Genomic DNA, 26,607 nt, shown 5'->3' with positions numbered 1-26,607 from the left:
ATAGATACTGCACCTTCAAAACAAGTGTTTGGGCTGCATATAGTAACTTCCTTTCAAAGAGCACAGTAGACATGGGAAGGGGGTTGGCCAGGGAAGAGTAACTTTACATTGGAGATTCACAACACAAACTACTTCAGCCAAGTGATTAAGGCGATCACCAACAATGATAAGTCATGTTGATGAAATGTATCGTTGATATGATGCAATGAAAATGGTATTTTACCTCTGTAATATGCCTCCCAAATACCCATAACCCCAGAAAAAAAAAAAAGTCATTAATTATCCATGTGGAACAGAACATACTTCCCCAACCTCCCCAACCAAACTGAGCTGGCCATAAGTGAGAAACAAATATTTAAGCCACAGAAATTTTTAGGGTTGTTTGTTACAGCACCTACAAAAGTTGACTAACACAGATTCCTTTGAAAATATGATGACAGACATTTCCTTTCTTCATAGAACAGTGAAAGTATGTCCATACACACAAAAGATGGGGTGCAGATTTCAAAAGCACATTAGGGACCCCATTATAATTTTTGCTGGGATGAATCTAGTAATCAGTATCAACACAGGGTCCTACCTAACCCCAGTGGTGCTTTAAAATTCTTCCACTTCACACCCTTTATTTTGAATAATTTTTATTTGGGGTTTGATTGATTTGGTAATTTCCCTCTCATCATGGCCCAAATAATTTGAAATCCAATTTCTCTTTTTTGGTCTATCATTCCCAGAAGGACAGAGGGGTAAAGCATGGCAGGTACTTGTCCAAGGTGTCGAAAGTGTCCAGTAGTGCAGAAACTTTTCCTTCCCACTGGGAAAAACTGACTGTTTAGTGTAGTATTGGCTCACCAGGACTGAGGACAGCTATGTGCTTAATTAACTAAACAAATTTTCTAGCTTCAACCTGCCAACAAAACATCATTTCCAATATGGTTCCTTTATCTGTCCCTCTTTTATGTATGCAGACCTGAGTAAGTTTACCAAGTTGTACTTGATATTGAGAAGCAACTAAAAAGCAACCACACCCCAACACTAGCATTGCCATGTGTCATCTCAATGGCATAGCCATACTCCCCCCTAACTTCGCTTTCCCCACCGTCCCCTTCACTCATCTTATAATCAATATCTGTGTCGCCACCTCTCTTGTTCTCCTAGCCCTCCCAGGTTAATTAATGGCACCTGGCAGTAAAAGCAGTATTCAAATCAATTGTATAATTTGGCTACATTCAAAAAAAAATTGTAGAATGTAATTTTGAAATTTTCCCAATACATAAGCAATTTGTAGAAATAAATGTGCAGGGGCGCCTGGGTGGCTCAGTTGGTTAAGCGACTGCCTTCGGCTCAGGTCATGATCCTGGAGTCCTGGGATCAATCGAGTCCCGCATTGGGCTCCCTGCTCAGCAGGGAGTCTGCTTCTCCCTCTGACCCTCTCATGCTCTCTCTCTCTCATTCTCTCTCAAATAAATAAATAAAATCTTAAAAAAAAAAAAAGAAAAGAAATAAATGTGCATTTACTTCTGTATCAGCTTGTTTGTGAATTTTTAATTATTTACTGGTAATCTGAGCAGCTTTCTTAACCAGCAAACACAATGTGGCACAAATGACAGTTATAACTAAATCGTGGTGGCTAGAAGCCCAGGTTTTCCCAGATTTCCTCTCCCTCAAGTCGTTCTTGCAATCACTGGAGAGGTTTATATATATCAAGAATCAGCCAGCCAAATCAGGATCATCCACAGCTTCCAGTCCCCAGTAGCTCCCCAGAGCAGCTGCTCTTAGCTCGATTAGGCTTCTATGCTGGATGCTGCCAGAAGAAATGAGAATGCACCCGACCCTGATGCTTCTGGACCTAGAACAGAGCTGCTACACCTTCAAAAAACCCATGTGGCTACTCATCTGGCAGAAGATGACCATTCCTACTTCTGGAGTTGGAGGCTGGGAAGGAGTCATGAACTCGAAAGAGTAAACACTTTTAGTGCTACAACTTTCAACTCACACACACCCAGTCATCTTTTCCCAGAGTTGCTGGGGCAGACCAACTCCCAGCTTCAGCTGCTAGGCTGTATTCAGAACTTCCATTTCACAGGAGGCTTTTTCACAGGAGGTTCCTCCATCCCTGTGCCCACTTATTCATGCAAATGACCACAAAGGAGAGAAATGTCACTTTGTTCTCATTACCTTGACTAGATAACTTGGTAAGTACTCCACTGCACACCCACAGAGTAACAAATAATGGATACAAACTGGTTATACAATAATAGGACTTTCTGCAAATTATTCATAAGTATTCCTTTTATCTTTTAATTGTCCTTTATATTTTTATTCTAAAGAAAAATAATGCATACTTATTTATTTATGTATGTGTCTATGTTTAAGAATATCACTGGACCCCCACATGCTAAAGAAGAAATCATTATCCAAGGGGAAACAGAAGTCAAAGTTTTTCTTCCAAGTTTATTCATTGTTAAGAGTACATTGTTTATTCCATCTTGATAAACAGAAAATTAGCTTTATCTACATTATGGGATTCTAACCACCAACACTTTGCATTGTCCGTATAAATGATCAATTTCCAAATTGGTACTACTATTAGTTTTATTTTTCAATGTATGAAAGAAAAGATATGAACATGGTATGAAAATAGCAGTCACTATTAATGTAATATAAAGAATATACATGAAGCAATTGTCAGAAAAATGTTAGAATTTCATTTGCCTCACACAAATCATTAAGTATACAATATTAAGAGGTCAGATTATTCTGAATACTAAGATAAGTAAGAGAGCATTGGATTTAGCAATCTCATTCTAATTCATAGTTGAAGAACAGTTAATGGTGTTGGCATATGTAATTAATCTACTAGGAGAATAGAATACATTGCAAGAGACCTTCTGGGTTTTGGTTTGCTTCCAAAATAATTTGGAAAACAATGTAGAAATTTGTATACTCCTTAGGTTTTCTTCCTCTACTCAATATTTACTTTGTAATTCAATGATACTAATGACTTATGTTTTTATAACACTTCATAATTTTTAAAGACTGTCAAATCCATTGTTTTGCCTGGACTTTCCAACATCCCTGTAAGAAAGTAAAGCAGGATTAACACCTGGTTTTAAAATGAAAGAAAAGAAGTATAGGCAGGAGTGACAACTATTAGCAAAAACAACATAAATAGAAAATTGGAGTCTAGGAGCGCCTGGGTGGCTCAGTCGGTTAAGTGTCTGCCTTTGGCTCAGGTCATGATCTCAGGGTCATGGGATCAAGTCCCACATCAGGCTGCTGCTCAGTGGGGAGCCTGCTTCTCCCTCTCCCTCTGCCTGCTGCTCCCCCTGCTTGTGCTCTCTCTCTCTCAAATAAATAGAATCTAAAAAAAAAAAAAAAAATTGGAGTCTAGAAATCAGTTCTACAGAATTTCAGTAGATTTTTTTACACTCCTTATCTTCTCTAAGTCAAATGAACCAAAATTTGACTCTGGCTTCAGCTTCTTGAGTAACCTAAGTCAAATTAGTCATCACTCCTAAATCTCAGTTTCCTCATCTATAAAATAGGAAAATTTATTGCAACTTCATTAGGGTATGTAAAATTACCAGACCTTGTATAAGTGCTTAAAAAATATTCATTCTTCGGGGCCTGGGTGGCTCAGTCAGTTAAGCGGCTGCCTTCGGCTCAGGTCATGATCCCGGGGTCCTGGGATCGAGCCCCGCGTCGGGCTCCCTGCTCAGTGGAGAGTCTGCTTCTCCCTCTCCCTCTGCCTGCCTCTCTGCCTACTTGTGCTCTCTCTTATCTCTCTGTCAAATAAATAAATAAAATCTTTAAAAAAAAATTCATTCTTTTCCTCTCCCTTTTATTATTTCCAGAAAGCCCCAGTCACACCATCACAGTCCCTTTGAATCTCCAAAAAAACTACAATCAGTATCCATCTGGAACTAGGAAAATATTAAGTTGGGAAACCATATTGGGTAGGAAATTCAGTGGGATGAGTTGGTCTGCTGGGAAACACTGACATTTCTCTGAACTTTGTCCTGCTCCAACTCCTTGAGACAGCTTGCTTCATCTGCAGATCCCTTCAAGGGCAACCTATCTCAAAATATTCACCTCCTTCCATCCAACTAGTCATGGGTGCCCTTGGCATGCATCACTTTATTGGCTTGATTAGGAAGGGCATCCTTTGGTTTGGGGCTGGATCCCACACAGCTACAGCATATTTCTTTGTCATTCTAATTCCCAGCTAGACTTCTCTGAGATTTCAAGGTGCCATATGATCAGAGCAGTCAGTGTGGTGCAGGAGAAAAGCAATGGCCAGGATGAGGGCGACATGGGTCAGAACCTTAATCAACATCTAAGTGTTGACTCAAGAAAGCCTTTTAACTCTCTGAGCTTACTATTCTTCATATACAGAACAAAGATGATGAAGAAGTGGTAGATCAATCTTTATAATCTTATATGAGACTATGATGCAAAGGGGCCTTGCAGTTTGGGGCCCAATGATGTCAAAGAACAAAATCACACAAAATCTAGTAAAGGAACAAAAGTGGCATAGGGAATCTAAGGTAGTAAAAGGGTTAATAACATCTGCCATTTGTCAAGGTATAAACCAGGGGCTGAAAGACTTGTCAACCAGCCAACAAAAGCATGGGAAGGAGCCCTAGATGAGATGGGTAGATTTGGTGGAGGGAATACCATGAGGAGTGTGAGAGAGAGAGATGAAGGAGACCAAAACTTCAAAGAAATTTGAGTTGCCTGAGGAGAAAGAACCAGGCAAGAGGCCAGGAAGCCCCTTTTGCAGAAAAATATACTTTGGCCACAAGAAGTAAAAGGTTTTGGCTGGCCTGCTTATTCTATGTCCCTTCTTCCTCCCAACAATCTTGCATTCATTGCCAAATTGTTCATCCTAATTCACCCAAATGTGCCTGGGGGATCTTATGAAAGGCTTTGTAAATGGGGTATAATTTGACAGAGTCTTCGGAGATGAGTAGAAACTCACAGGGCCATTGAACTCCAAGCAGAAGGAAGGACAGAGAGGACCTATTTCATGAAGCACCTCTCCTTTCGCAGATACTGTGCTAGATGCATAGCATGCCTCTCCTATAAATTGTATACCACCACCAGAAAGAAATCACTATCCCCATCTTCCAGTTGAGGAAAAAGAGGCTCAGAGAAGCTAAGTAATTTGCCTATATTTACTTGGCTCCCAAGTTTAAAACCTCCTAACTTCAAAATCTATTCTAAGTCCATTGTGCAATTTCTCCTTTCCCACTGCACCTCTCAACACATGCAAAGGCACAGAGTTACAGAAGAATAAGACTCAAAAAGCTCTGTCTTTGTTTTCTCTGTATAAACAGAAGAAGTACAGTTAGTGGGATGTGACATTTGGAGATGTGGTTTAAAAGATAGGTTGAGGCCACATTAAAAGTGGTCTTGGGGGCACCTAGGTGGCTCAGTCAGTTGAGCGGCTGCCTTCAGCTCAGGTCATGATCTCAGGGTCCTGGGATCGAACCCCACATCGGGCTCCCTGCTCAGCGGGAAGCCTGCTTCTCCCTCTGCCTGCCACTTCCCCTGCTTGTGCTCTCTCTCTCTCTCTCTCTGTCAAATAAATAAATAAAATTTTTTTTTTAAGTGGTCTTGAGAGCTTTGATGTAATCTTGTGGACAAGGGGAAATTGATGTTTTGAAGGAATTGCAGAAGACAGACAAGCGAATAGATAATTAGTCTGGTCTCTGGTCCTAGTGCCTAGCAGGACCTCATGCCTCATTAGGTGTCTTTAGGATATTATAAGAATCATTTTATTCTTGAGAAGGGTCATCATCTAAAACAGGTTTAGGTCTTTCCAGGCTACCTCTGTTATCTATGATTAAATGCCTTTGGGGTCTGTCATCAGGACATCAGGGCCAGAGGTCTAAAAGTATTAAGCCCATTCCCCTAGTCTAAGAGGGTAAGGAATGCAGTTGCAGATGTCCTGCTTGTCTTACCTATCAGACTCCGATCAAGAGAATATTCTCTTTAAATAATGATTCCTTGGTGGGGACCCCCTCAGGAAGTCTCTATACCTAGTAGCGTTCAGAGAGTGTTCTCGTCCCCACTGGAATCTTGGATTCATGTTTCTTTCATGTTTTATGAACCATAACCCCTGCTTTCTAAACCAAGACCAGCCTGTTGTTAAGTTCTATTTTTTTTTTTTTTTTTTTTACATCGGGCTCTATACAAGAAAAGCAGAAGCGCATGGGGGTGCCTGGGTGGCTCAGTCGTTAAACGTCTGCCTTCAGCTCAGGTCATGGTCCCAGGGTCCTGGGATCGAGCCCCGCATCAGGCTCCCTGCTCGGTGGGGAGCCTGCTTCTCCCTCTCCCACTCCCCCTGCTTGTGTTCCCTCTCTTGCTGTGTTTCTCTCTGTCAAATAAATAAGTAAAATCTTTTAAAAAAAAAGAAAAAAGAAAAGAAAAGAAAAGCAGAAGCGCATGTGTAAAAAAAATAAAATAACAATAATAGTAATTATGGGACCAGGGCCACATGACAGCCGCAAGAACAGCTTTCAAAATCCTTTGAGTGCAAAAGTCTTACTTGTTTTATGAGCCGACACATGGAGCTAGTCTTAAAAATAAAAAATAAGAATGGTTTCTTGCAGTTCAGATTTCATAAGAAAAAAAATTGCATCTTTAATTAAGATTTATGGGCCTCAGTAGGGCCCAGCAAGAGGAGAGAAATGGCTCAAGAGTGTAAAAACTAACAGTTAAAAATGGGGAAATATGATTAAGGGCCTTTAATTCCTCCTGCCTCTTTTACAGGGTTTCCAGTGGCCCCAGGCAAAACCAGGCACTTATTGTCTTTAAAACAGCATTATTCTTGGCATAAAATGTTTATGAATCAAGATGAAACTTGTAAGTAATAATAATATCAACCTTACTTGAAAGGCTTCTCTTGCTAGAAACAATATTTAGTTTAATAAAAAAAAATTCTTAAGAGAAAAAATATGCATAAAAGTTTATACGTAAGGAAAGATGTATATAAATTGATATCTTGCCTGGTGTTGGTTTAGCATTTTTCAGTTTTCAGAGTAGCATATGCTGGATCTTGCTAGATCTTGTTAAAAAATTTGAGATGTAGTCAGGGCAGATATTAGGATCTCTACTTTGAAGATGAAGATTCTTTTCCAAAATTTTAGGTTACTTGTTCAAGAGTAGAAAGGGACATAAATAAAAGTTTGATTCTAAGTTCAGTGTTCATTCCACTGCATCATAAAGCTATTCCTCTAAGAATTTATCTGTGCATGTTATTTCTACATCATGTATACATTTTTTAAGTTTCACTAGGAACATTTCTCAAAAATGTAATGAAGAAACCCTAATATTATGTATTTCAATACCCCAAATATTAAAAATGAACAATAAAGGTATCTTGTGTGTGGATATTAAAATGTGATCGTGGAATAATATACACTTAATTTGATACAGGAAATGGAATTCATCAAGTTTCAGCCTACCTCCCTCCTCAAGACTTTGAAAATCACATTTGAGAAAAAATCATTCCAAAAATACCTGTAGCCATTATTACCCTCACCATCACAAATACAATTAATTATTCAATCCTGTGTTTGTTGTCTTACTGAGAAAGGATTCCATCTACTCCTCTACAAATAGTGTATTCTAGGGAAAGAACTGTGTCATTAACACTTGTTACTCTAGCTGAAGGTGGGAATGCTGTCAGCATATGATTTGTCAATTATGTAGGACTTGCTTTAATTTTTTTAAATTGCTTCCTTAATGCTTCAAGGCATGTCCCCTTGATCTCGTACTTTGATATTAATACATAAGCCATTCCTTTCATGACTGAATAGATTTAATTATTCTTTACTCAACCCATCTTCTCAAAGTCAAGTTCCAATCCAGTTCTAGCTCTACCACCCACATGACTAGCCTGTTCCTTCCAATGAAAAGGAGGAACACCTGTGGATGTACATATGCAGCACTGGAATTTTGACAACCTCCATTTTGCTCCAAAGATTCACAAATCTGGTGGTCACTCTTCCTACAACCTCACCTTTCCAGAAAGAGAAGGGAACTCAAAAAGTAGACGAAAAAGGCTCTCCAAAGGGCATTCAATATAGTCATTATGCATAAAAGCAGTCCTTATGTTCTCACCATTCTCACTTGATGAATCACTTCCATGACTTTAGAAAATATCCTTATGAAGATGATTCCTAAATCAATTCCTTTAGTCCCAAGACTGCTTCCAAATAGCCCTAAGGAGCCATCTGCTTAAGAGACAGTGCCATCTATGTATCTAACCACCAATGCAAACTCATTATATCTAAAATTAAATTCATGATTGTGTCCCCTAAACTCTGCTTCTTTAGGTCCTCTAACAGTACTTGCTGTACTTATTCTAATTCCTTCACCCAGAATACCTCCATTTCTATCAAAATCCCTTCCATTTTTCAACGATTAGTCTGAATTCCATCTTTTTGATGCAGACTGAGGATCTTTTCAGCTAAAAGGATCTCAATCACTTTTGAACTTCTAAAACCTACTGTAATTCCAATTGTTACCCAACTATCTAAAACCAGTGATCTCTGTGATGTCAATAGAAATGCCTTTTTTGAAATATCTTTGCTTCAGTTTTATAAACGAAAAAGGTGTTTAAGGGGAGCTGTGTCTAAAGTAAGTTGTGCAAGGTGATCTAATGAGATGCAGAAAGAAAACATTAAATTTTCTATTTAAATCTATCTTAAAATTAAGAAATTAATTTTATCTATATTTGATATACAAGTTGCCTACACTGAACCTTGTGTGAAAATGTCTCATGTCGCATGCAATGCACAGGATTTCTCAGACAAGAGCAAAAAATTCTTGAATCCAAAAAGTGGACAGTGGGTGCCTCATTCTTCCATTTGCTTTTCAATTAAGGTCAGATGTTGCAGTTCATTTGTGCCTAATCAAGTGGATTTATGGGTAAGGTTGTCTATTATTAACTACTTTACCTTAACAATAAAGCAGACTAGTTTAAAATATTTCTTTCAAAGTTATTTGGAAGAAATAAGTTAAAGTTAATAACAGTAATACAAGCACAAATGAATAATAAGAAAATGGCAGAGCTAAAATATCCATGTATAGAATACGCTCTTTGTCAGGAATATTATGAGAAAAAAACAATGGGTTACATAATTAGAATCATGGCAACATAGACTTTTAACCTAATTCTAGTATGTATAGAGCCTTGAAATATAGCTATTATAGTTATGATGTCATCATCCTTGGGGGTACATTTTATAATATTGTATATTTTATCTTACATCACTTAATTATATTTTAAGTATATTTCTAATATTCATAATCTATCAATACTACAGTGTCTTTTATAGTTTATAAATGAATATTCACATATTATGGGTGTTTTTTTGTTTTGTTTGTTTCTTTTTATGAATAGAGATGCACAATTATGTAATTCGAAGACACTGCCCTGGAGAACTGATTCCCACACCAAGGGCTTCTGGATAGTGCATTGGTGGAGAGGTGCTGGTGATGATGGTAGTACCAAATCCCTAGTGTCCCACAGAGATTCAAGTTGATTGGGAAACCCAATGCTACAGGCCCGAATCTAGTGCTTATATCAACACCACCACTGCCACAGATCTCAGCCATAAACATCCTATAGGAAATTGACCAGACCTCAAATGCTGAAGCATTGTAACAATTAAACACATTGAATTCTTGGCATCCATATTTTTTTTACATGATCCCAGAGCAGCAAGGTCAGAAGACATCAAAAAAATCAAGAGCCAGAAATTTTCTCCACTTAGTCCTGCTCTTCACTATGTCAAAAATCCAGTATCTTGCCACTGCCACTTCTTCCTTAGCTCTGACAAATTTTATCTCTTGGGACCTTGTATGATCTCTCCTTTCTTCTAACTATGATCAAGACCACCCTAGACTATCAGACATATTCTAATAACTGTAAACTCAAAGGGAAGTAGTAGGATTCTCAGTTCCTTTCTATCAAGGGTCTTAGCTGTAGTTTTTATAGTTTCTTTGTAGTTTCATGGATTCAAAAATGTAGTTTCATGGATTCAAAAATGTAGGGAAGATGCTGTCTTCCAAGCTCCACATGGCAAGACCTGAGACACAAATGAAAGTGAGAAATGTAGAAGGTAGACTCTTACTTCCTCCATATATATCCTCAAAGCCCCCAAACTCTTTCCAGGCATGGGATCATTACATGGATTTTCTCATTTTCTTAATGATAATTCCACAGAGGACAAGGGAAAACAGCATAGTGTTGAGGTTTGGGGCACAGGCTTAGGGGCCAGATGGTCTGGATCCATCTCACAATGCTACCACTGACCTGTTGTTTTGACCTTGGGCAATCTACATGGTCTTTCTGGCCTACAATTCCTCCTTGCTGGAGGAATGAAAAGGAAACTGAGGCACTAGAATTCAGTGAACTAATTCTTATAAAATACTTTGAACCAGATTATCTTTCACATGAAAGTACCTAATAAATGTTAGTATTAGGAATTATTATTATCATTATTATTATAAATTTTCTATTTTCCAAAAACCTCAAACACCGTGTGTTGTTCTCCATATTCATTTGCCTAATGGTTAAGAAATAATTGAATGAATGAATGAATGAATGATGCCTTTCGTCTATTATATCAAAATTGTTTTAGAAGTGTGAATTTCTTTCCTTAAACATAATGTAAGTTCCACAATATTAAGATTGTTCCTAATTTGTATGTCTTCTCCACAAGGCCTCATAATGTTGCAAATATTTTTTGCTTCTCAATAAATATGGGATAAACACACATGCAAAATAAGAAAATATCTGCCAAACAGCCAATGCATAATTTTTCTTCGTTGGCCTCAAATTTCCACGACTTTAACCAAGAAAAATGACAACTGATAACAGGAATCTGAAAAATAACATGTTCCTTCTCTCCTATGCAATTTTTTAGATGCCTTGTATTGTCTGTCTTCCCTCTGGAGTTACCAGTATTCCACCAACATATTTTTATTCATCAGGGAACTCCCAGGAATGACTCCAGAAGAGACCTCTTAGACCTGCACAGACCTATCATCAGCACTTGCATGTGGGAAACTTCCTACAGAGCCTCTACTGTGTGGCCTCAATATAAAAAGACATAAAAACCAGGAAATCTTTGGGCTTGATCGGAGCCCTGGAGACATACTGGTACCAAGCTGAGAGTAACTGAAAAGGTGAAGACATTGCAAAGTACAGGAATGTTAAATACAACAGAAGAAATAGCAAAAAAGGAAGTGATCAAGATATTCAACATCATGATATGCTGCCTGAAAATTGTTTCTTTCCTGTAAAATATACTCATTCCATGTTATGTGAGAGCACATCAGTGAAGTGAAGTTACAGAAAGTATTTTTAGAATGCAGAGGAGAAATATGAGCTTAAAGATAGTTTCTGGAAAGCATATCTGATGCCTGGGGAGTGCATTAAAATATATGCCTGTTTGATCTCAGGTGTTATATCATTAACAATATATGCCTCTAAGTCCATGATAAAGATACTCAAGTATCTTAAGGCACACAGTCTTGAAGACACTAATAAGAGATTCTTATTTTCCTTGTGTTCATGGTCCCACATCTGTCTACCACATGTTGGTAGAACCACATTCCCTCGAGGGGAAGGGACCAAATGTCCATGCTGCCTGGTTAGCCAGAGCCAGGAAAATAAACTAGTGATGTGGTTATCCCCATATATTTGTTTTTTTCTTAGAGCCATTTGACAATTGAAACCTCAAAAGTAATCAGTCTATTAGTGTATCAGTCATAATGGATTAGTAGTGCTCTGATAACAAACATCCCCAAAATTCTCAGTGTCTGAGAAAAACAAAGTTTCATTTCTTGTTCATACTACATGTCCATCTTCGATGATCAGAGAGCTCTGCTCCACCACATGTCCACTTCAGGCCCCAGGCTGACAGAACAACCATTACCTGGATGTTGATAGCTATGATAGCACTGGGAGAGAGTTCTCTGGTGGGTCTCATCTGTCCTGGAAGACATACAATTCCTCTAACAACTCATTGGCCAGAATTAGTCACATGCCCCATCCAACCATGAGAGCACCAGCAAGTTTAATTTTCACAGGTGCCTCAAAGGCAGAAAGAAATAGTGCAAATATCACTAAGAACTCCTTCAGTCAGCAATGATGAGCAAATGTCATATTATGAACTTAACACCAAGGGCAGTGGAGGTTGGAAGAGAATACAATCTGATCTTTGCCCTCTAAGAGATAGCAATTTTTTGGGAGAAATATAACATCCAGAAAAGTTACAAAAGTTAACTAATAGTGAAGACCATTTAGTTCTAGAAGCACATAATTTCCCCTTTAATATGCTGCAAACTATAACTGAAAATTTCAAATTATACCCTTCAGATCATTAATAGTTCCACATTCCATTCTTAAATTTATTCAAATTACTCTTTTCTAAAAATCATTATGTTATTGGATAGCTTTCTCTTCACTTCTAATTAGCAAAATTACTACCATGAAGAGATTTTACACACACACACACACGCGCGCGCGCACACACACACTAATTTATACACCTAAAAAGAACTAATGAATAAGCAAAAACAAGGGAGCCTCTCTGAGAAACAATTCTTTTTTTTTTTTTTAAGATTTTATTTATTTATTTGACAGAGAGAGAGACACAGCGAGAGAGGGAACACAAGCAGGGGGAGTGGGAGAGGGAGAAGCAGGCTTCCCGCGGAGCAGGGAGCCCGATGCGGGGCTCGATCCCAGGACCTGGAATCATGACCTGAGCCAAAGGCAGACGATTAACGACGGAACCACCCAGGCACCCCTCTGAGAAACAATTCTTGACAGTGGTATAACCTCATTCCCAGCACAGGTCCAGGTATATGTGCAAGATTAAAGTTTGAACTTCTGCATCACTACTAAGTTTTCCCTGTCAGATTTTGGGAATCACTTCAAATAAAACCAAGAATACTCAGCTTGAAAGCACTAAAATATAAGTGCATTTATAGTAAGGAGTGCATATTTACCCCAACTGCTCTTAATATACTATGTTTCTTAGGAAAGTAACATTTATTCATTAAATTTCACCATATGTAAATTGAATGGTAAACTATATGACATCATCTCTAGGGCCCTTCCTGAGCTTGTATTTCATTCTAGAGAAAAACTGCTATGGTAGTTCAAAGATAGGCACAGAGGTAATTATGCAGTCAATGGGAACAGAACAAGTATGACATAAAATCATAGAGGTCATAAATAATGAACAGCCTCTTTCCATTTATTAGACACACACACACACACACACATAGACAATTCAGATACCCTTGCATTCATACTATTTTTCATTCTAAATTCACTCCTTTAAGGGAGAAAATTGACAATCATTAACTCACTTTTCTGCTTTCAGGTGAAGGAAAGAGAATCAGATCTGGAAGATTATATAACTACAAAATCTCTTTTTTTTAATATATGAAATAAGGATGAACTGCTTATCAGATCCATGGTAGATGTTGTGAAATAGTGAAAAACTGTTATCCTAAATATGTCCAGCATATTCTGACATTCAGGAAGCTTACACACATGATGTGAAGAATTTAAGGAAAATCAAGAGTGAGATTGTATATATACACACATACATATATACAGAAAAGGTTTATAAGAATAACCCACACTGACTACTGACTGAGAGATACTCCAAGGAAAATCATAAAACAGACTGTGATTAGCATATCTTGAACATGGGTTACATGCCAGTAGAAGAGGGAGGTAAGGAATGTAAAAAGGTGGATAGTCATACTTGCTGAGTGAGTAATATCAATAAATATATTCATATAAGAACAAGTGGAGGGACTTCTTTCAAGTAGGATGGAGTAGCTTGTGGGATTTCCCAAAGAATAAATAGAAAAGCCTTATAAACATTAAAAGCATATATTTAAAGCTATCAGGAAGCTGCTGATTCAATGATGATTAGATGAACCAAGATTACAGAGAGTGAGAACTACAGAGAGATGGGCTGGTGATCTGTAGCCACTCTTTCCTTAGGAACATTGGCTGATTCTGGATACAGGAAAAGAGGAGGAAGATTCAGGCCAGGTTTTGCCTGGTCAGAGGACTCCTACTGGGGACTGAGGACTAGGTAATTAGCCGATTTGGTGGTCTCACAGGGTTGAAGAGACCATATTAGAGATTTGAGAAAATTCATACATATCTGATTTCTCCCTCAAAATATTTGCTAAATTCTGAGGCAACTCAAGGTGGAAAGTTAAGAAATAATTAGGAGCCTCTGAAAAGCAGAGCAGAACTCTTGGTGGTAGGGCAGTTTATGTCTGTTCCAAAGACAGAAAGATTAGAGTTCAGAAACCACATCTCAGCTGACAGTTCTTCAAGGGTACACTCTAGGAGAGGAGTGAAACAAGGTAGATTGTGCCTTCCAAAAACTGCGACTCAGCTTCAGTTGAACTCAGTCCCTGACTGGAATAATCAGCCACCCCTGAATCAGCCTAGCAAAGGAAAGGTTGAATCCTCTCAGAAAGAAGATATCATATGGAGTCACTAACAATGTTTAAACACATTATCAGGCATTCAATCAAAAATTACTAAGCATCCTAAAAACAGAATGATATCATTGAAGATAATGAGAAAAAAACATAATAATAAACTGACAGATGATCTATTAATGCCTTTGGAAGAATAAAAAAATTGATGTTAAGGTGATAAATATGTTTTTAAATAGTCAAAGATATGCATAAAATGGATTACAAGTAGAAAAAATCTCCAGAAGTTATATATTTAAAAAAAGAATCAATAGAAGTTCCAGAACTTAAAGTATCCAAAAATAAGAATCCAAGAGATAAGTAAAAAAAACACAGACATTGGATCAGATAGATTAGATATAGATTTATAGAGATATGGATAAGGATTAAAATATAGATACCATCAAACTGAAGTACAGAAAATAAGAATGGGATATACAAAAAAATGTAATGAAGCATGTGAACCCAGCAAGAACAAATATAACTGGATACTCAAAAGAAAAGGAGTAAATAATGGGAAAAGCAATATTTGAAGGAATTTTCCACTCTACTTCTATGACAAACAAATCAAAAAATCTTTAATGTGTCATTTAACATTATAATGGCATCAAAAACATCAAATACCTAGTAATAAATCTAACAAAACATGTGTGAGACAGGAACACTGAAAACTATTTTACAAGAAATAAAAGAAAAACTATATAAATCAAAGAATATACCATTATCATGGATTATGAGAACCAGTGTGATATTAATTCTCACAAATTGTCTAGAAATTCACATGAATCCAAGTAAATTACAACACGGTGTTTTTGAGTGTAAATTGACAAGCTTGTTCTAATTCTTTATGGTCATGGAAGGGCTAAGAATCGCTCAGGTAATCTTGAAGAAGTATAAATCCTCTTCTTGGTCTTCAGCTGAAGGATTTATACTTCCAGATACCAAAACATTATAATATTATAATACTTGTGAAAGTGCACTTTTGGCAAAAGGATAGTAAAACAGACAAAAAGGAATAGAACAGAATGGAGAATGTAGAAACTGACCCATATCTAGAAAAATCATCTAATTTATGACAAAGATAGGAATATAGTACCTTAGGAAAGAGATAGGTCTTTCAATAAACGGTTTTTGTGGACAAAAAATATATCATAAATAAAATATCAATGCCAAATGGACTGTATATCTCAATGTGAACAGAAAACCAGTAATTATTTGGAGGAAATCATAGGGGGATATCTTTATGACTTTGAAGTAGGCAAAGATTGCTTAAACATGATACAAAAAGAGCTAAAATCAAAAGAATGCTGATAAATTGGATTTTATTAAATTTAAGAATTTCTGTCTATGGAGGGGAGGATCAAGGTAGCAGAGGAGTAGGAGACCTAAATTTCCTCTGGTCCCAGGAATTCAGCTAGATAGGGATTAAACCATTCTGAACACCTATGAACTCAACAAGAGATCAAAGAAAAGAAGAGCAGGAACTCTCTGAACAGAAAAGTGACCACTTTCTGGAAGGTAGGACGTGCAGAGAAGTGACTCCAAGGCGATATTCGGGAAGATAGATGGAGGGGGAAGGGGCCTCCATCAGCCACTACTGGCAAGTGATAGAGCTGCAGAGCACAAAATCAGAACTTTTACAAGTCTGCTCCGCTGAGGGACATCGCTCCAGGGGCTAAGCGGGGGGTGGCACCCTCGTGGGACCGTGTGGTCTCAGGACCCTCAGGGTCACAGAAAGACTGGGGGTGCCTGAGTGCAGCAGAGCTCCCAGGTATCGGAGCGGGGAAGCCGGCTGCAGAGACGGAGCCGAGGTGCGGGCTCTCACCTCGGGGTTGCCATAAACTGTGATCCGTGGCACAGTCGGGCCACCACTCCTCCAGCAGGGACCCAACAAGCGGCAGATCCGGGGAGACTCACCTTCCTCCCCTGGGAGGAGCCGCGCGGGAGTGCACTGCAGGGATCTGCTGGGTTTGGAGACTCCACCCGGGGTCGGGTGCCAGAGATAGAAATGCGTGGTCACAGGCCGGGTGAGCACGGAGTGTGGCCAGAGACCAGGGAGACGGGAGTGACTGACTGCTTTTCTCTGGGGGCGCACTGAGGAGCAGGGCCCGAGTTCTCGGCTCCTCCGAGGCGGAGATTGGGAGGCCACCATTTTCACTCTCCGCCTCCAAAGCTGTACGGAAAGTTCGCAGGGAACAAAAGCTCCCAAGAGCAAACCCGAGCAGATTACTTAGCCCGAACCGGCAAGGGCAGGGCAATTCCGCCTCCGGCAAAGACATTTGGAAACCACAGCAACAGGCCCTTCCCCCAGAAGATCAGCGAGAACAGCCAGCCAAGACCAAGTTTACCAATCAATGAGAACAGCAGAACACCAGCACTAGGGGAACACTGCACATAGAATTCATAGCTTTTTTACCATGATTCTTTAGTCTTTCAAAGTTAATTTTTTTTTAAACTTTCTTTTTCTTTTTTTTTGAATTTTTCTTTTTCCCTTTTTCAACCAACATCTTTTCAATCCCTTTTTAAACAAATCTTTTTTATTTTTCATTTTTAGAGTCATATTCTATCCCTTCCTAGCAGTTAACCTTACTTTTGGTATATAGATATAAGTTGTTCTATCTTTAAAATTTTGGGATACAGTTTCTTCTAACAGACCAAAATATACCCTAAATCTCTAGTGTATGGCTTTGTTCTAGTCTCCTGCCTACTCACATTCTTTCCTTTTTTTTTTTAAATCCTCTTCTTTTTTTCAACCAACTTCTCTTATCAATTCCTTTTATAAAATCTTTTATAATTTCCATCTTTACAGTCATATTCAATCCCTTCATCGTATTTACTCTTATTTTTGTACATATATAAGTTTTTCTTTCTTTAAAATTTTGGGAGGCACTTTCTTTTAACAGACCAAAATACACCCAAAATCTAGTGTGTGGCACTCATCTATACACCAGCCTGATCATATTAGATCATATTCTGTTTTGTTGGTTGGTTGGTTGGTTGGTTGGTTTTTATCTTTTTCTTTTTCTTCTTCCTTTTTTTTTTTTCTTTTTCCTTTCTTTCCCTTTCTTTTCCCCTGGTTTCAGGTCTCTTCTGATTTGTTTAGTGTATATTTCTCTGGGGTAGTTGTTACCCTGTTAGCATTTTGTTCTCTCATTCATCTATTCTCCTCTGGACAAAATGACAAGATGAAAAAAAATCACATCAAAAAAAAGAACAAGAAGCAGTACCAACTGCCAGGGACCTAATCAACACAGACATTAGTAAGATGTCAGAATTAGAGTTCAGAATTATGATTTTAAAGATATTAGCTGGGCTTGAAAAAAGCATGAAAGATATTAGAGAAACCCTTTCTGGAGAAATAAAAGAACTAAAATCTAACCAAGTCGAAATCAAAAAGGCTATTAATGAGGTGCTATAAAAAAATGGAGGCTATAACTGCTAGGCTAAATGAGGCAGAAGAGAAAATTAGTGATATAGAAGACCAAATGATGGAAAATAAAGATGCTGAGAAAAAGAGAGATAAACAACTACTAGATCATGAGGGCAGAATTCGAGAGATAAGTGATACCATAAGACAGAACAATATTAGAATAATTGGGATCCCAGAAGAATAAGAAAGAGAGAGAGGGGCAGAAGGTATATTGGAGCAAATTATAGCAGAGAACTTTCCTAATTTGGGGAAGAAAACAGGCGTCAAAATGCAGGAGGCACAGAGAACCCCCCTCAAAATCAATAAAAATAGGTCAACACCCTGACATCTAATAGTAAAACTTACGAGTCTCAGAGACAAAGAGAAAATCCTGAAAGCAGTTCAGGAGAAGAGATCTGTAACCTACAATGGTAGAAACATTAGATTGGCAACAGACCTATCCACAGAGACCTGGCAGGCCAGAAAGGACTGGCATGATATATTCAGGGCACTAAATGAGAAAAATATGCAGGCATGAATACTATATCCAGCTACGCTGTCATTGAAAATACAAGGAGAGATAAAAAGTTTCCAGGACAAACAAAAACTAAAGGAATTTGCAAACATGAAACCAGCCCTACAGGAAATCTTGAAAGGGGTCCTCTAAGCAAAGAGAGAACCTAAAAGTAACATAGACCAGAAAGGAACACAGACAATATACAGTAACAGCCACCTTACAGGCAATACAATGGCACTAAATTCCTATCTTTCAATAGTTACCCTGAATGCAAATGGGCTAAATGCCCCAATCAAAAGACACAGGGTATCAGATTGGATAAAAAAACAAGACCCATTGATATGCTGTCTGCAAGAGACTCATTTTAGACCCAAAGACACCCCCAGATTGAAAGTGAGGGGGTGGAAAACTATTTACCATGCTAATGGACACCAAAAGAAAGCTGGGGTGGCAGTCCTTATATCAGACAAATTAGGTTTTAAACCAAAGACTAGAATAAGAGCTGAGGAAGGACACTATATCCTACTTAAAGGATCTATCCAACAGGAAGATCTAACAATTGTAAATATCTATGCCCCTAACATGGGAGCAGCCAATTATATAAGGCAATTAATAACAAAAGCAAAGAAACACATCGACAACAATACAATAATAGTAAGGGACTTTAACACCCCCCTCACTGAAATGGACAGGTCATCTAAGCAAAAGATCAACAAGGAAATAAAGACTTTAAATGACACATTGGACCAAATGGACTTCACAGATATATTCAGAACCTTCCATCCCAAAGCAACAGAATACACATTCTTCTCTAGTGCCCATGGAACATTCTCCAGAATAGATCACATCCTGGGTCACAAATCAGGTCTCAACCAGTACCAAAAGATTGGGACCATTCCCTGCATATTTTCAGACCACAATGCTTTGAAACTAGAACTCAATCACAAGAGGAAAGTCGGAAAGAACTCAAATACATGGAGGCTAACGAGCATTCTACTAAAAAATGAATAGGTCAACCAGGAAATTAAAGAATTAAAAAAATTCATGGAAACCAATGAAAATGAAAACACAATTGTTCAAAATCTTTGGGATGCAGCAAAGGCAGTCCTGAGAGGAAAGTACATAGCAATACAAGCCTTTCACAAGAAACGAGAAAGGTCTCAAATACACAACCCAACCCTACACCTAAAAGAGCTGGAGAAAGAACAGCAAATAAAGCCTAAACCCAGCAGGAGAAGAGAAATAATAAAGATCAGAGCAGAAATCAATGAAATAGAAACCAAAAGAACAGTAGAACAGATCAATGAAACTAGGGGCTGGTTCTTTGAAAGAATGAACAAGATTGATAAACCCCTGGCCAGACTTATCAAAAAGAAAAGAGAAATGACCCAAATAAATAAAATCATGAATGAAAGAGGAAAGATCACAACCAACACCAAAGAAATACAATTATAAGAACATATTATGAGCAACTATATGCCAGCAAAATAGATAATCTGGAAGAAATGGATGCCTTCCTAGAGATGTATAAACTACCAAAACTGAACCAGGAAGAAATAGAAAACCTGAACAGGCCTATAACCACTCAGGAAATTGAACCAGTCATCAAAATACTCCCAAAAACAAAAGCCCAGGGCCAGATAGCTTCCCAGGTGACTTCTACCAAACGTTTCAAGAAGAATTAATACCTATTCTTCTGAAACTCTTCCAAAAATAGAAATGGAAGGAAACATTCCAAACTCCTTTTATGAGGCTACCATTACCTTGATCCCAAAACCAGACAAAGACCCCATCAAAAAGGAAAATTACAAATATCCCTGATGAACATGGATGTAAAAATTCTCACCAAAATACTAGCCAATAGGATCCAACAGTACATTAAAAGGATTATTCACCATGACCAAGTGGGATTTATCCCTGGGCTGCAAGGTTGCTTCAACATCCACAAATCAACTAATGTGATACAATACATTGATGAAAGAAAGAACAAGAACTATATGATCCTCTCAGTAGATGCAGAAAAAGCATTTGACAAAGTACAGCATCCTTTCCTGATCAAAACTCTTCAGAATATAGGCATAGAGGGTACATACCTCAATATCATAAAAGCCATCCATGAAAAACCCACAGCGAATATCATTCTCAATGGGGAAAAACTGAAAGCTTTCCACCTAAGGTCAGGAACACAGCAGGGATGTCCACTATCACCACTGCTATTCAACATAGTATTAGAAGTCCTAGCCACAGCAATCAGACAACAAAAAGAAATCAAAGGCATCCAAATTGGCAAAGAAGAAGTCAAACTCTCACTCTTTGCAGATGATATGATACTTTATGTGGAAAACCCAAAAGACTCCACCCCAAAACTGCTAGAACTCATACAGGAATTCAGTAAAGTGGCAGGATATAAAATCAATGCACAGAAATCAGTGGCATTCCTATACACCAACAACAAGACAGAAGAAAGAGAAATTAAGGAGTCGATCCCATTTACAATTGCACCCAAAACCATAAGATACCTAGGAATAAATCTAACCAAAGACGCAAGGACTCTGTACTCAGAAAACTATAAAATACTCATGAAAGAAATTGAGGAAGACACAAAGAAATGGAAAAACGTTCCATGCTCATGGATTGGAAGAACAAATATTGTGAAGATGTCAATGCTACCTAGAGCAATCTACACATTTAATGCAATCCCTATCAAAATAGCATCCACTTTTTTTCAAAGAAATGGAACAAATAATCCTAAAAATTGTATGGAACCAGAAAATACCCTGAATAGCCAGAGGAATGTTGAAAAAGAAAAGCAAAGCCAGTGGCATCACAATTCTGGATTTCAAGCTCTATTAGAAAGCTGTAATTATCAAGACAGTATGGTAGTGGCACAAAAACAGACACATAGATCAATGGAACAGAATAGAGAGCCCAGAAATGGACCCTCAACTGTATGGTCAACTCATCTTCGACAAAGCAGGAAAGAATGTCCAATGGAAAAAAGACAGTCTCTTCAACAAATGGTGTTGGGAAAATTGGATAGCCACATGCATAAGAATGAAACTGGACCATTTCCTTACACCACACACAAAAATAGACTCAAAATGGTTGAAAGACCTCAATGTGAGACAGGAGTCCATCAAAATCCTAAAGGAGAACACAAGCAGCAACCTCTTCAAACTCAGCCGCAGGAACTTCTTCCTAGAAACATCGCCAAAGGCAAGGAAAGCAAGGGCAAAAATGAACTATTGGGACTTCATGAAGATAAAAAGCGTTTGCACAGCAAAAGAAACAGTGAACAAAACCAAAAGACAACCGACAGAATAGGAGAAGTTATTTGCAAATGACATATCAGATAAAGGGCTAGTATCCAAAATCTATACAGAACTTTTTAAACTCAACACCCAAAGAACAAATGATCCAATCCAGAAATGGGCAGAAGACATGAACAGACATTTTTCCAAAGAAGACATCCAAATGGCCAACAGACACATGAGAAAGTGCTCAACATCGCTCGGCATCAGGGAAATCCAAATCAAAACCTCAATGAGATACCACCTCACACCAGTCAGAATGGCTAAAATTAACAAGTCAGGAAACGACAGATGTTGGCAGGGATGCGGAGAAAGGGGAACCCTCCTACACTGTTGGTGGGAATGCAAGCTGGTGCAGCCACTCTGGAAAATAGTATGGAGGTTCCTCAAAAGTTGAAAATAGAGCTACCCTATGACCCAACATTTGCACTACTGGGTATTTACCCCAAAGATACAAATGTAGGGATCCGAAGGAGTACGTGCACCCCTGATGTTTATAGCAGCAATGTCCACAATAGCCAAACTGTGGAAAGAGCCAAGATGTCCACTGACAGATGAATGGATAAAGAAGATGTGGTATATATATAGATATATATAGATAGATATATATATCTATATATATATATATCTATATATATATATATATCTATATATATACAATGGAATATTATGCAGCCATCAAAAAAAAACCAAAACCAAAAACGAAATCTTGCCATTTGCAACAACGTGGATGGAACTGGAGGGTATTATGCTGAGTGAAATAAGTCAATCAGAGAAAGACATGTATCATATGACCTCACTGATAGGAGGAATTCTTAATCTCAGGAAACAAACTGAGGGTTGCTGGAGTGGTGGGGGGTGGGAGGGATGGGGTGGCTGGGTGATAGACATTGTGCAGGGTATGTACTATGGTGAGTGCTGTGAATTGTGTAAGACTGTTGAATCACAGACCTGTACCTCTGAATAATACATTATATGTTTAAGAAAAAAAGAAGAGAGCAGGAAGGGAAAAATGAAGGGGGGGAAATCAAAGGGGGAGATGAACCTTGAGAGACTATGGACGCTGAGAAACAAACTGAGGGTTCTAGAGGGGAGTGGGGTGGGGGGATGGGTTAGCCTGGTGATGGGTATTAAAGAGGGCACGTACTGCATGGAGCACTGGGTGTTATACGCAAACAATGAATCATGGAACACTACATCAAAAACTCATGATATAATGTATAGTGATTAACATAACATAATTAAAAAAAAGAATTTCTGTCTATAAAGAGAAACTAATAAGATTTAAAAGGAAAGTCATAGAGTGAGAAAATATTTTTTAAAGATTTTATTTATTTATTTGAGAGTGAGAGAGAGAGAGGGAGAGAGCACACAAGTGGGGGAGAGGGGCGGAGGGAGAGGAAGTAGCAAACTCCCAGGAGCAGGGAGCCTGACTAGGGGTTCGATCCCAGGGCGTTCAACGGACTGAGCCATTGGCAGACATTCAACGGACTGAGCCACCCAGGCGCTTGAGAAAATATTTTTAATACATCAATCTAAAAAAGACTCATGCCAAAAAAAAAAAAAGAAAGAAACAGACTCATGCCGAGCATATATAAAGAATTTTTTTTAATCAGTAAGACAGCAGGGAGGGCATCTGGCTTGTTCAGTGGGCAGAGCATGCAACTCTTGATCTCAGGTTTGTAAGGTTGAGCCCCACTTTGGGTATAGAGATTACTTAAAAATAAAATCTTAAGCGATGCCTGGGTGGTTCAGTCAGTTAAGCATCTGCCTTTGGCTCAGGTCATGATCCCAGGGTCTTGGGATCAAATCTCACTTCAGGCTCCTTGCTCAGCAGGATATCTACTTCTCCCTCTGCCTGCAGTTCCCCCTGCTTTTGCATTCTCCCTCCCTCTTTCTCTCTCTCTCTGACAAATAAATAAAATCTTAAATAAATACATAAATAAATAAAATCTAAAAAAAAAAGACAGCAGGAAAACGAGCAAAAGATTTGAAGAGAAACTTCTTAAAATCCAAATGTCAAAATGATAAATTAACATATGAAAAGGTGCTCAAGTTTATTAGATATCAGGGTATTGTAAACTTAAACCAAAATAAGACACAACACAGAATGGCTAAAATGAGTGATGATGACTAGAACTCTCATACCACACTGATGGAAGTGTGAATTATTAATAGTCACCTTATCTGCGACAGCTAAACAGGTACACAAAGTTCAGGAAAAGAACATTGATTGTTAAATAAGTAAATTCACATTTTTTAAATGACTCATTTTATTTTAACACAAGATATTATTACAACTTTGATGCTTTAGCACACAATCACCTAAAAAATCCAAATATTTATAGATGTATGAGTCAAGTTTTTCTAATGCCAATTGAGCAAAAAAGCAGCATTCTTAGTATTCATGTGTTTATCTCCCATGCTGCACACATCCCTTGGGTTCTGTCTTCCAGCTCAAAATGTCAACCACCATTATAATATGTGTTATTGACAGAAAACATTTTCTCAACAGAATTCTATGTGCCAGGAATAAATGTTTACAGTGGAACTACTTTGGCTTTTTAACATTGAACATAGTATATATTTCATCCAGGGTCCATCCCACCAAAGTTGTATGTCACAAACAGCTAAAATTGTTCTATTCTATGACAGTGTCCCAAATGTCCATACTAATATTAATCATCTAACAAAATTATTAAACTTTTTAAAGCATCATGGTAGTTATCTTTGCAAGTTTATCTTTTAAACAGCATAGATGTCTAAATATTATCCAAGACTTCAGGTGTTAGTGGAGATCAGAGATGATCATACTTTAACACCACTCAGCAGTGGTAACCAATGACCACATAAACAATGCATGTCCATCTTCTGGGCCTCCGGTGCTCTGCCCTTTTCCTCTTCACATCTTAACTTCCCACCAAGATTCTATGATCTTCTGTATTATCAAATAACAATAATTAATAATAATGATCCACAGAAGCCATTGCTTTATCAGTAATACCAAAGGTATGGATTGAAGCTACAGGGAACTAATGTTTCAGCCAAGAGAGGGCTGAATCTTTACAGAGGTCTCAGTTCTCTTGGTTTATGGAAATAGATACTTATATTCTGTTTGGGTCAAAGAATGTTTTTGCATGTAAGGCAAATATAGTTTGAGTATTGCCCTCTTCCTGTAACCTCTTTTAAAATCTAGGCAGCCTTTAAAGGAATAATATACCCAGCTCTGAATACTTAATGTAAGTTTGATTCCCAGATTGCTTTCTCCTAGAAGGAATGACATCCTAAGATCATAAGTCCATGAGAATGACATATGAGCGCTTATATAGGGGATACAGAAATTGAAGAGTAGAGGGGTAAGTTGGAAACACAAACATCGCCTCCTTCAAAATTATCTCAGGGACCAAAAAAATAGAAAAACACAGATTGCTCTTTCTTGCTTGTGGCTGCCCCTTGAACATAAGAAGCCTTCCCATGTGGCATTGGGGTTGACATCAAGACTATAATAAAAGGATACTGAATCCCTTTCTAAGCCAAACACTGACTGTTAGGCCCCAGAAGCTCAGAAAAGATGTGAGAAAGAGAGACTTCTTCTGTCTCCATTGAAGCTGGAGTTTACAGCAGCCAAAGTCATTTTACCCCATATTTGGCAAAGCAATCCAAAGGCTGTATCCAATCCTGCAGCTAGGCTGGTCTCAACTTTCAGCACTGTCTGCAAACAGATTTGGGAATTGCCAACTGCCTGATTCCACTGGCCTGGGAAAAGTTCCTTAAGCTGAGTGCTGCTCTGTTCTATACTTCAGCATTGCCTTTGGGCTACTAGGTGAAATAGAGAACACTGATTGGACAGGATTTGAGAAGTATCACATGGGCAGGTTTTGAGGAAAGTAAATTCTCTATTAAAATGCAGTAACTACTCCTTACTTGCTCTTAACATTTTTAGTGAGTCAGTCAGCTCTGAACATTGGGTTAGTGAGTGTGCCCAGCCCTAAATGACACACCCGAGATTATTACTGTTGAAAGGGGAGGGAAAGTGTGAAAATAATCTCCAAAGAAGAGCAGGTCTTTGTGAAGCCAAGCAAAAGCTTAGCATCCAGTCTTAGTACTCTAGTCTCAGTACTCCAGGTTTTAGGTGAGAAAACAATCAGAGTAGGGGACAACAATAACAAAAAAGTCTGTGAGAGGAAAATTGTGAAAATTCCGAGTCCTGACCCTTTAAGACTGATAGAGATGCATCCTTAAGGTAAAGAGAGAATTCAGGCCCTCAAGAGAAGTCCTGCCCTTAGGAAAAGTTGTCAGGACTATGGTTTCAGAAGGTCACTAGCACTAGTTCCCATGACTTTCTTCTCGTAAGTTCCAGTCTACTTCTGGCCCAGTGATCCCAGACACACCAATTCTCATTAGAATCAGGGTCTTCTATTGTGCGAAGCAGGATCTGACCCTGCCTGAGTTCCCATTCCTACTTTGTCTTTGTAGGCTAAATTTTGGCTTCTTGCCCAAGTTCCACAATCCAGTGTTTGCCACTTCCTACTTTTGCCTTTGCTAGTCCCATCCCATGTAAAGATTTTGCCTCCATCGGCTCAGATGGAATGCACCAGGGACCAGCTTTGCTTGCCTGGAAGTTTTCACACCACCATGAATTCTATAGGATTATCCTGGGAGCTGGTGGGCTAGAGGACTGGGCAAGTGGTGGCACCAGAATCTCTGATAAAGAGAAGCAGCTCCAGTCTTCAGGTAAATTGAAAGAGCTAAAGAAAAAGACATAGGATCATAGGGACGGAGCTCTGTATCATCTACAGCAGCCCTGGGCACCAGCAGAACCCACCTGGAAG

The sequence above is a fragment of the Neomonachus schauinslandi genome, chromosome 14 (assembly GCF_002201575.2).
Source record: "Neomonachus schauinslandi chromosome 14, ASM220157v2, whole genome shotgun sequence".
NCBI lineage: Eukaryota > Metazoa > Chordata > Mammalia > Carnivora > Phocidae > Neomonachus > Neomonachus schauinslandi.
The sequence above is the reverse complement of the archived record's forward strand: the minus strand, read 5'-3'. Positions refer to the sequence as shown.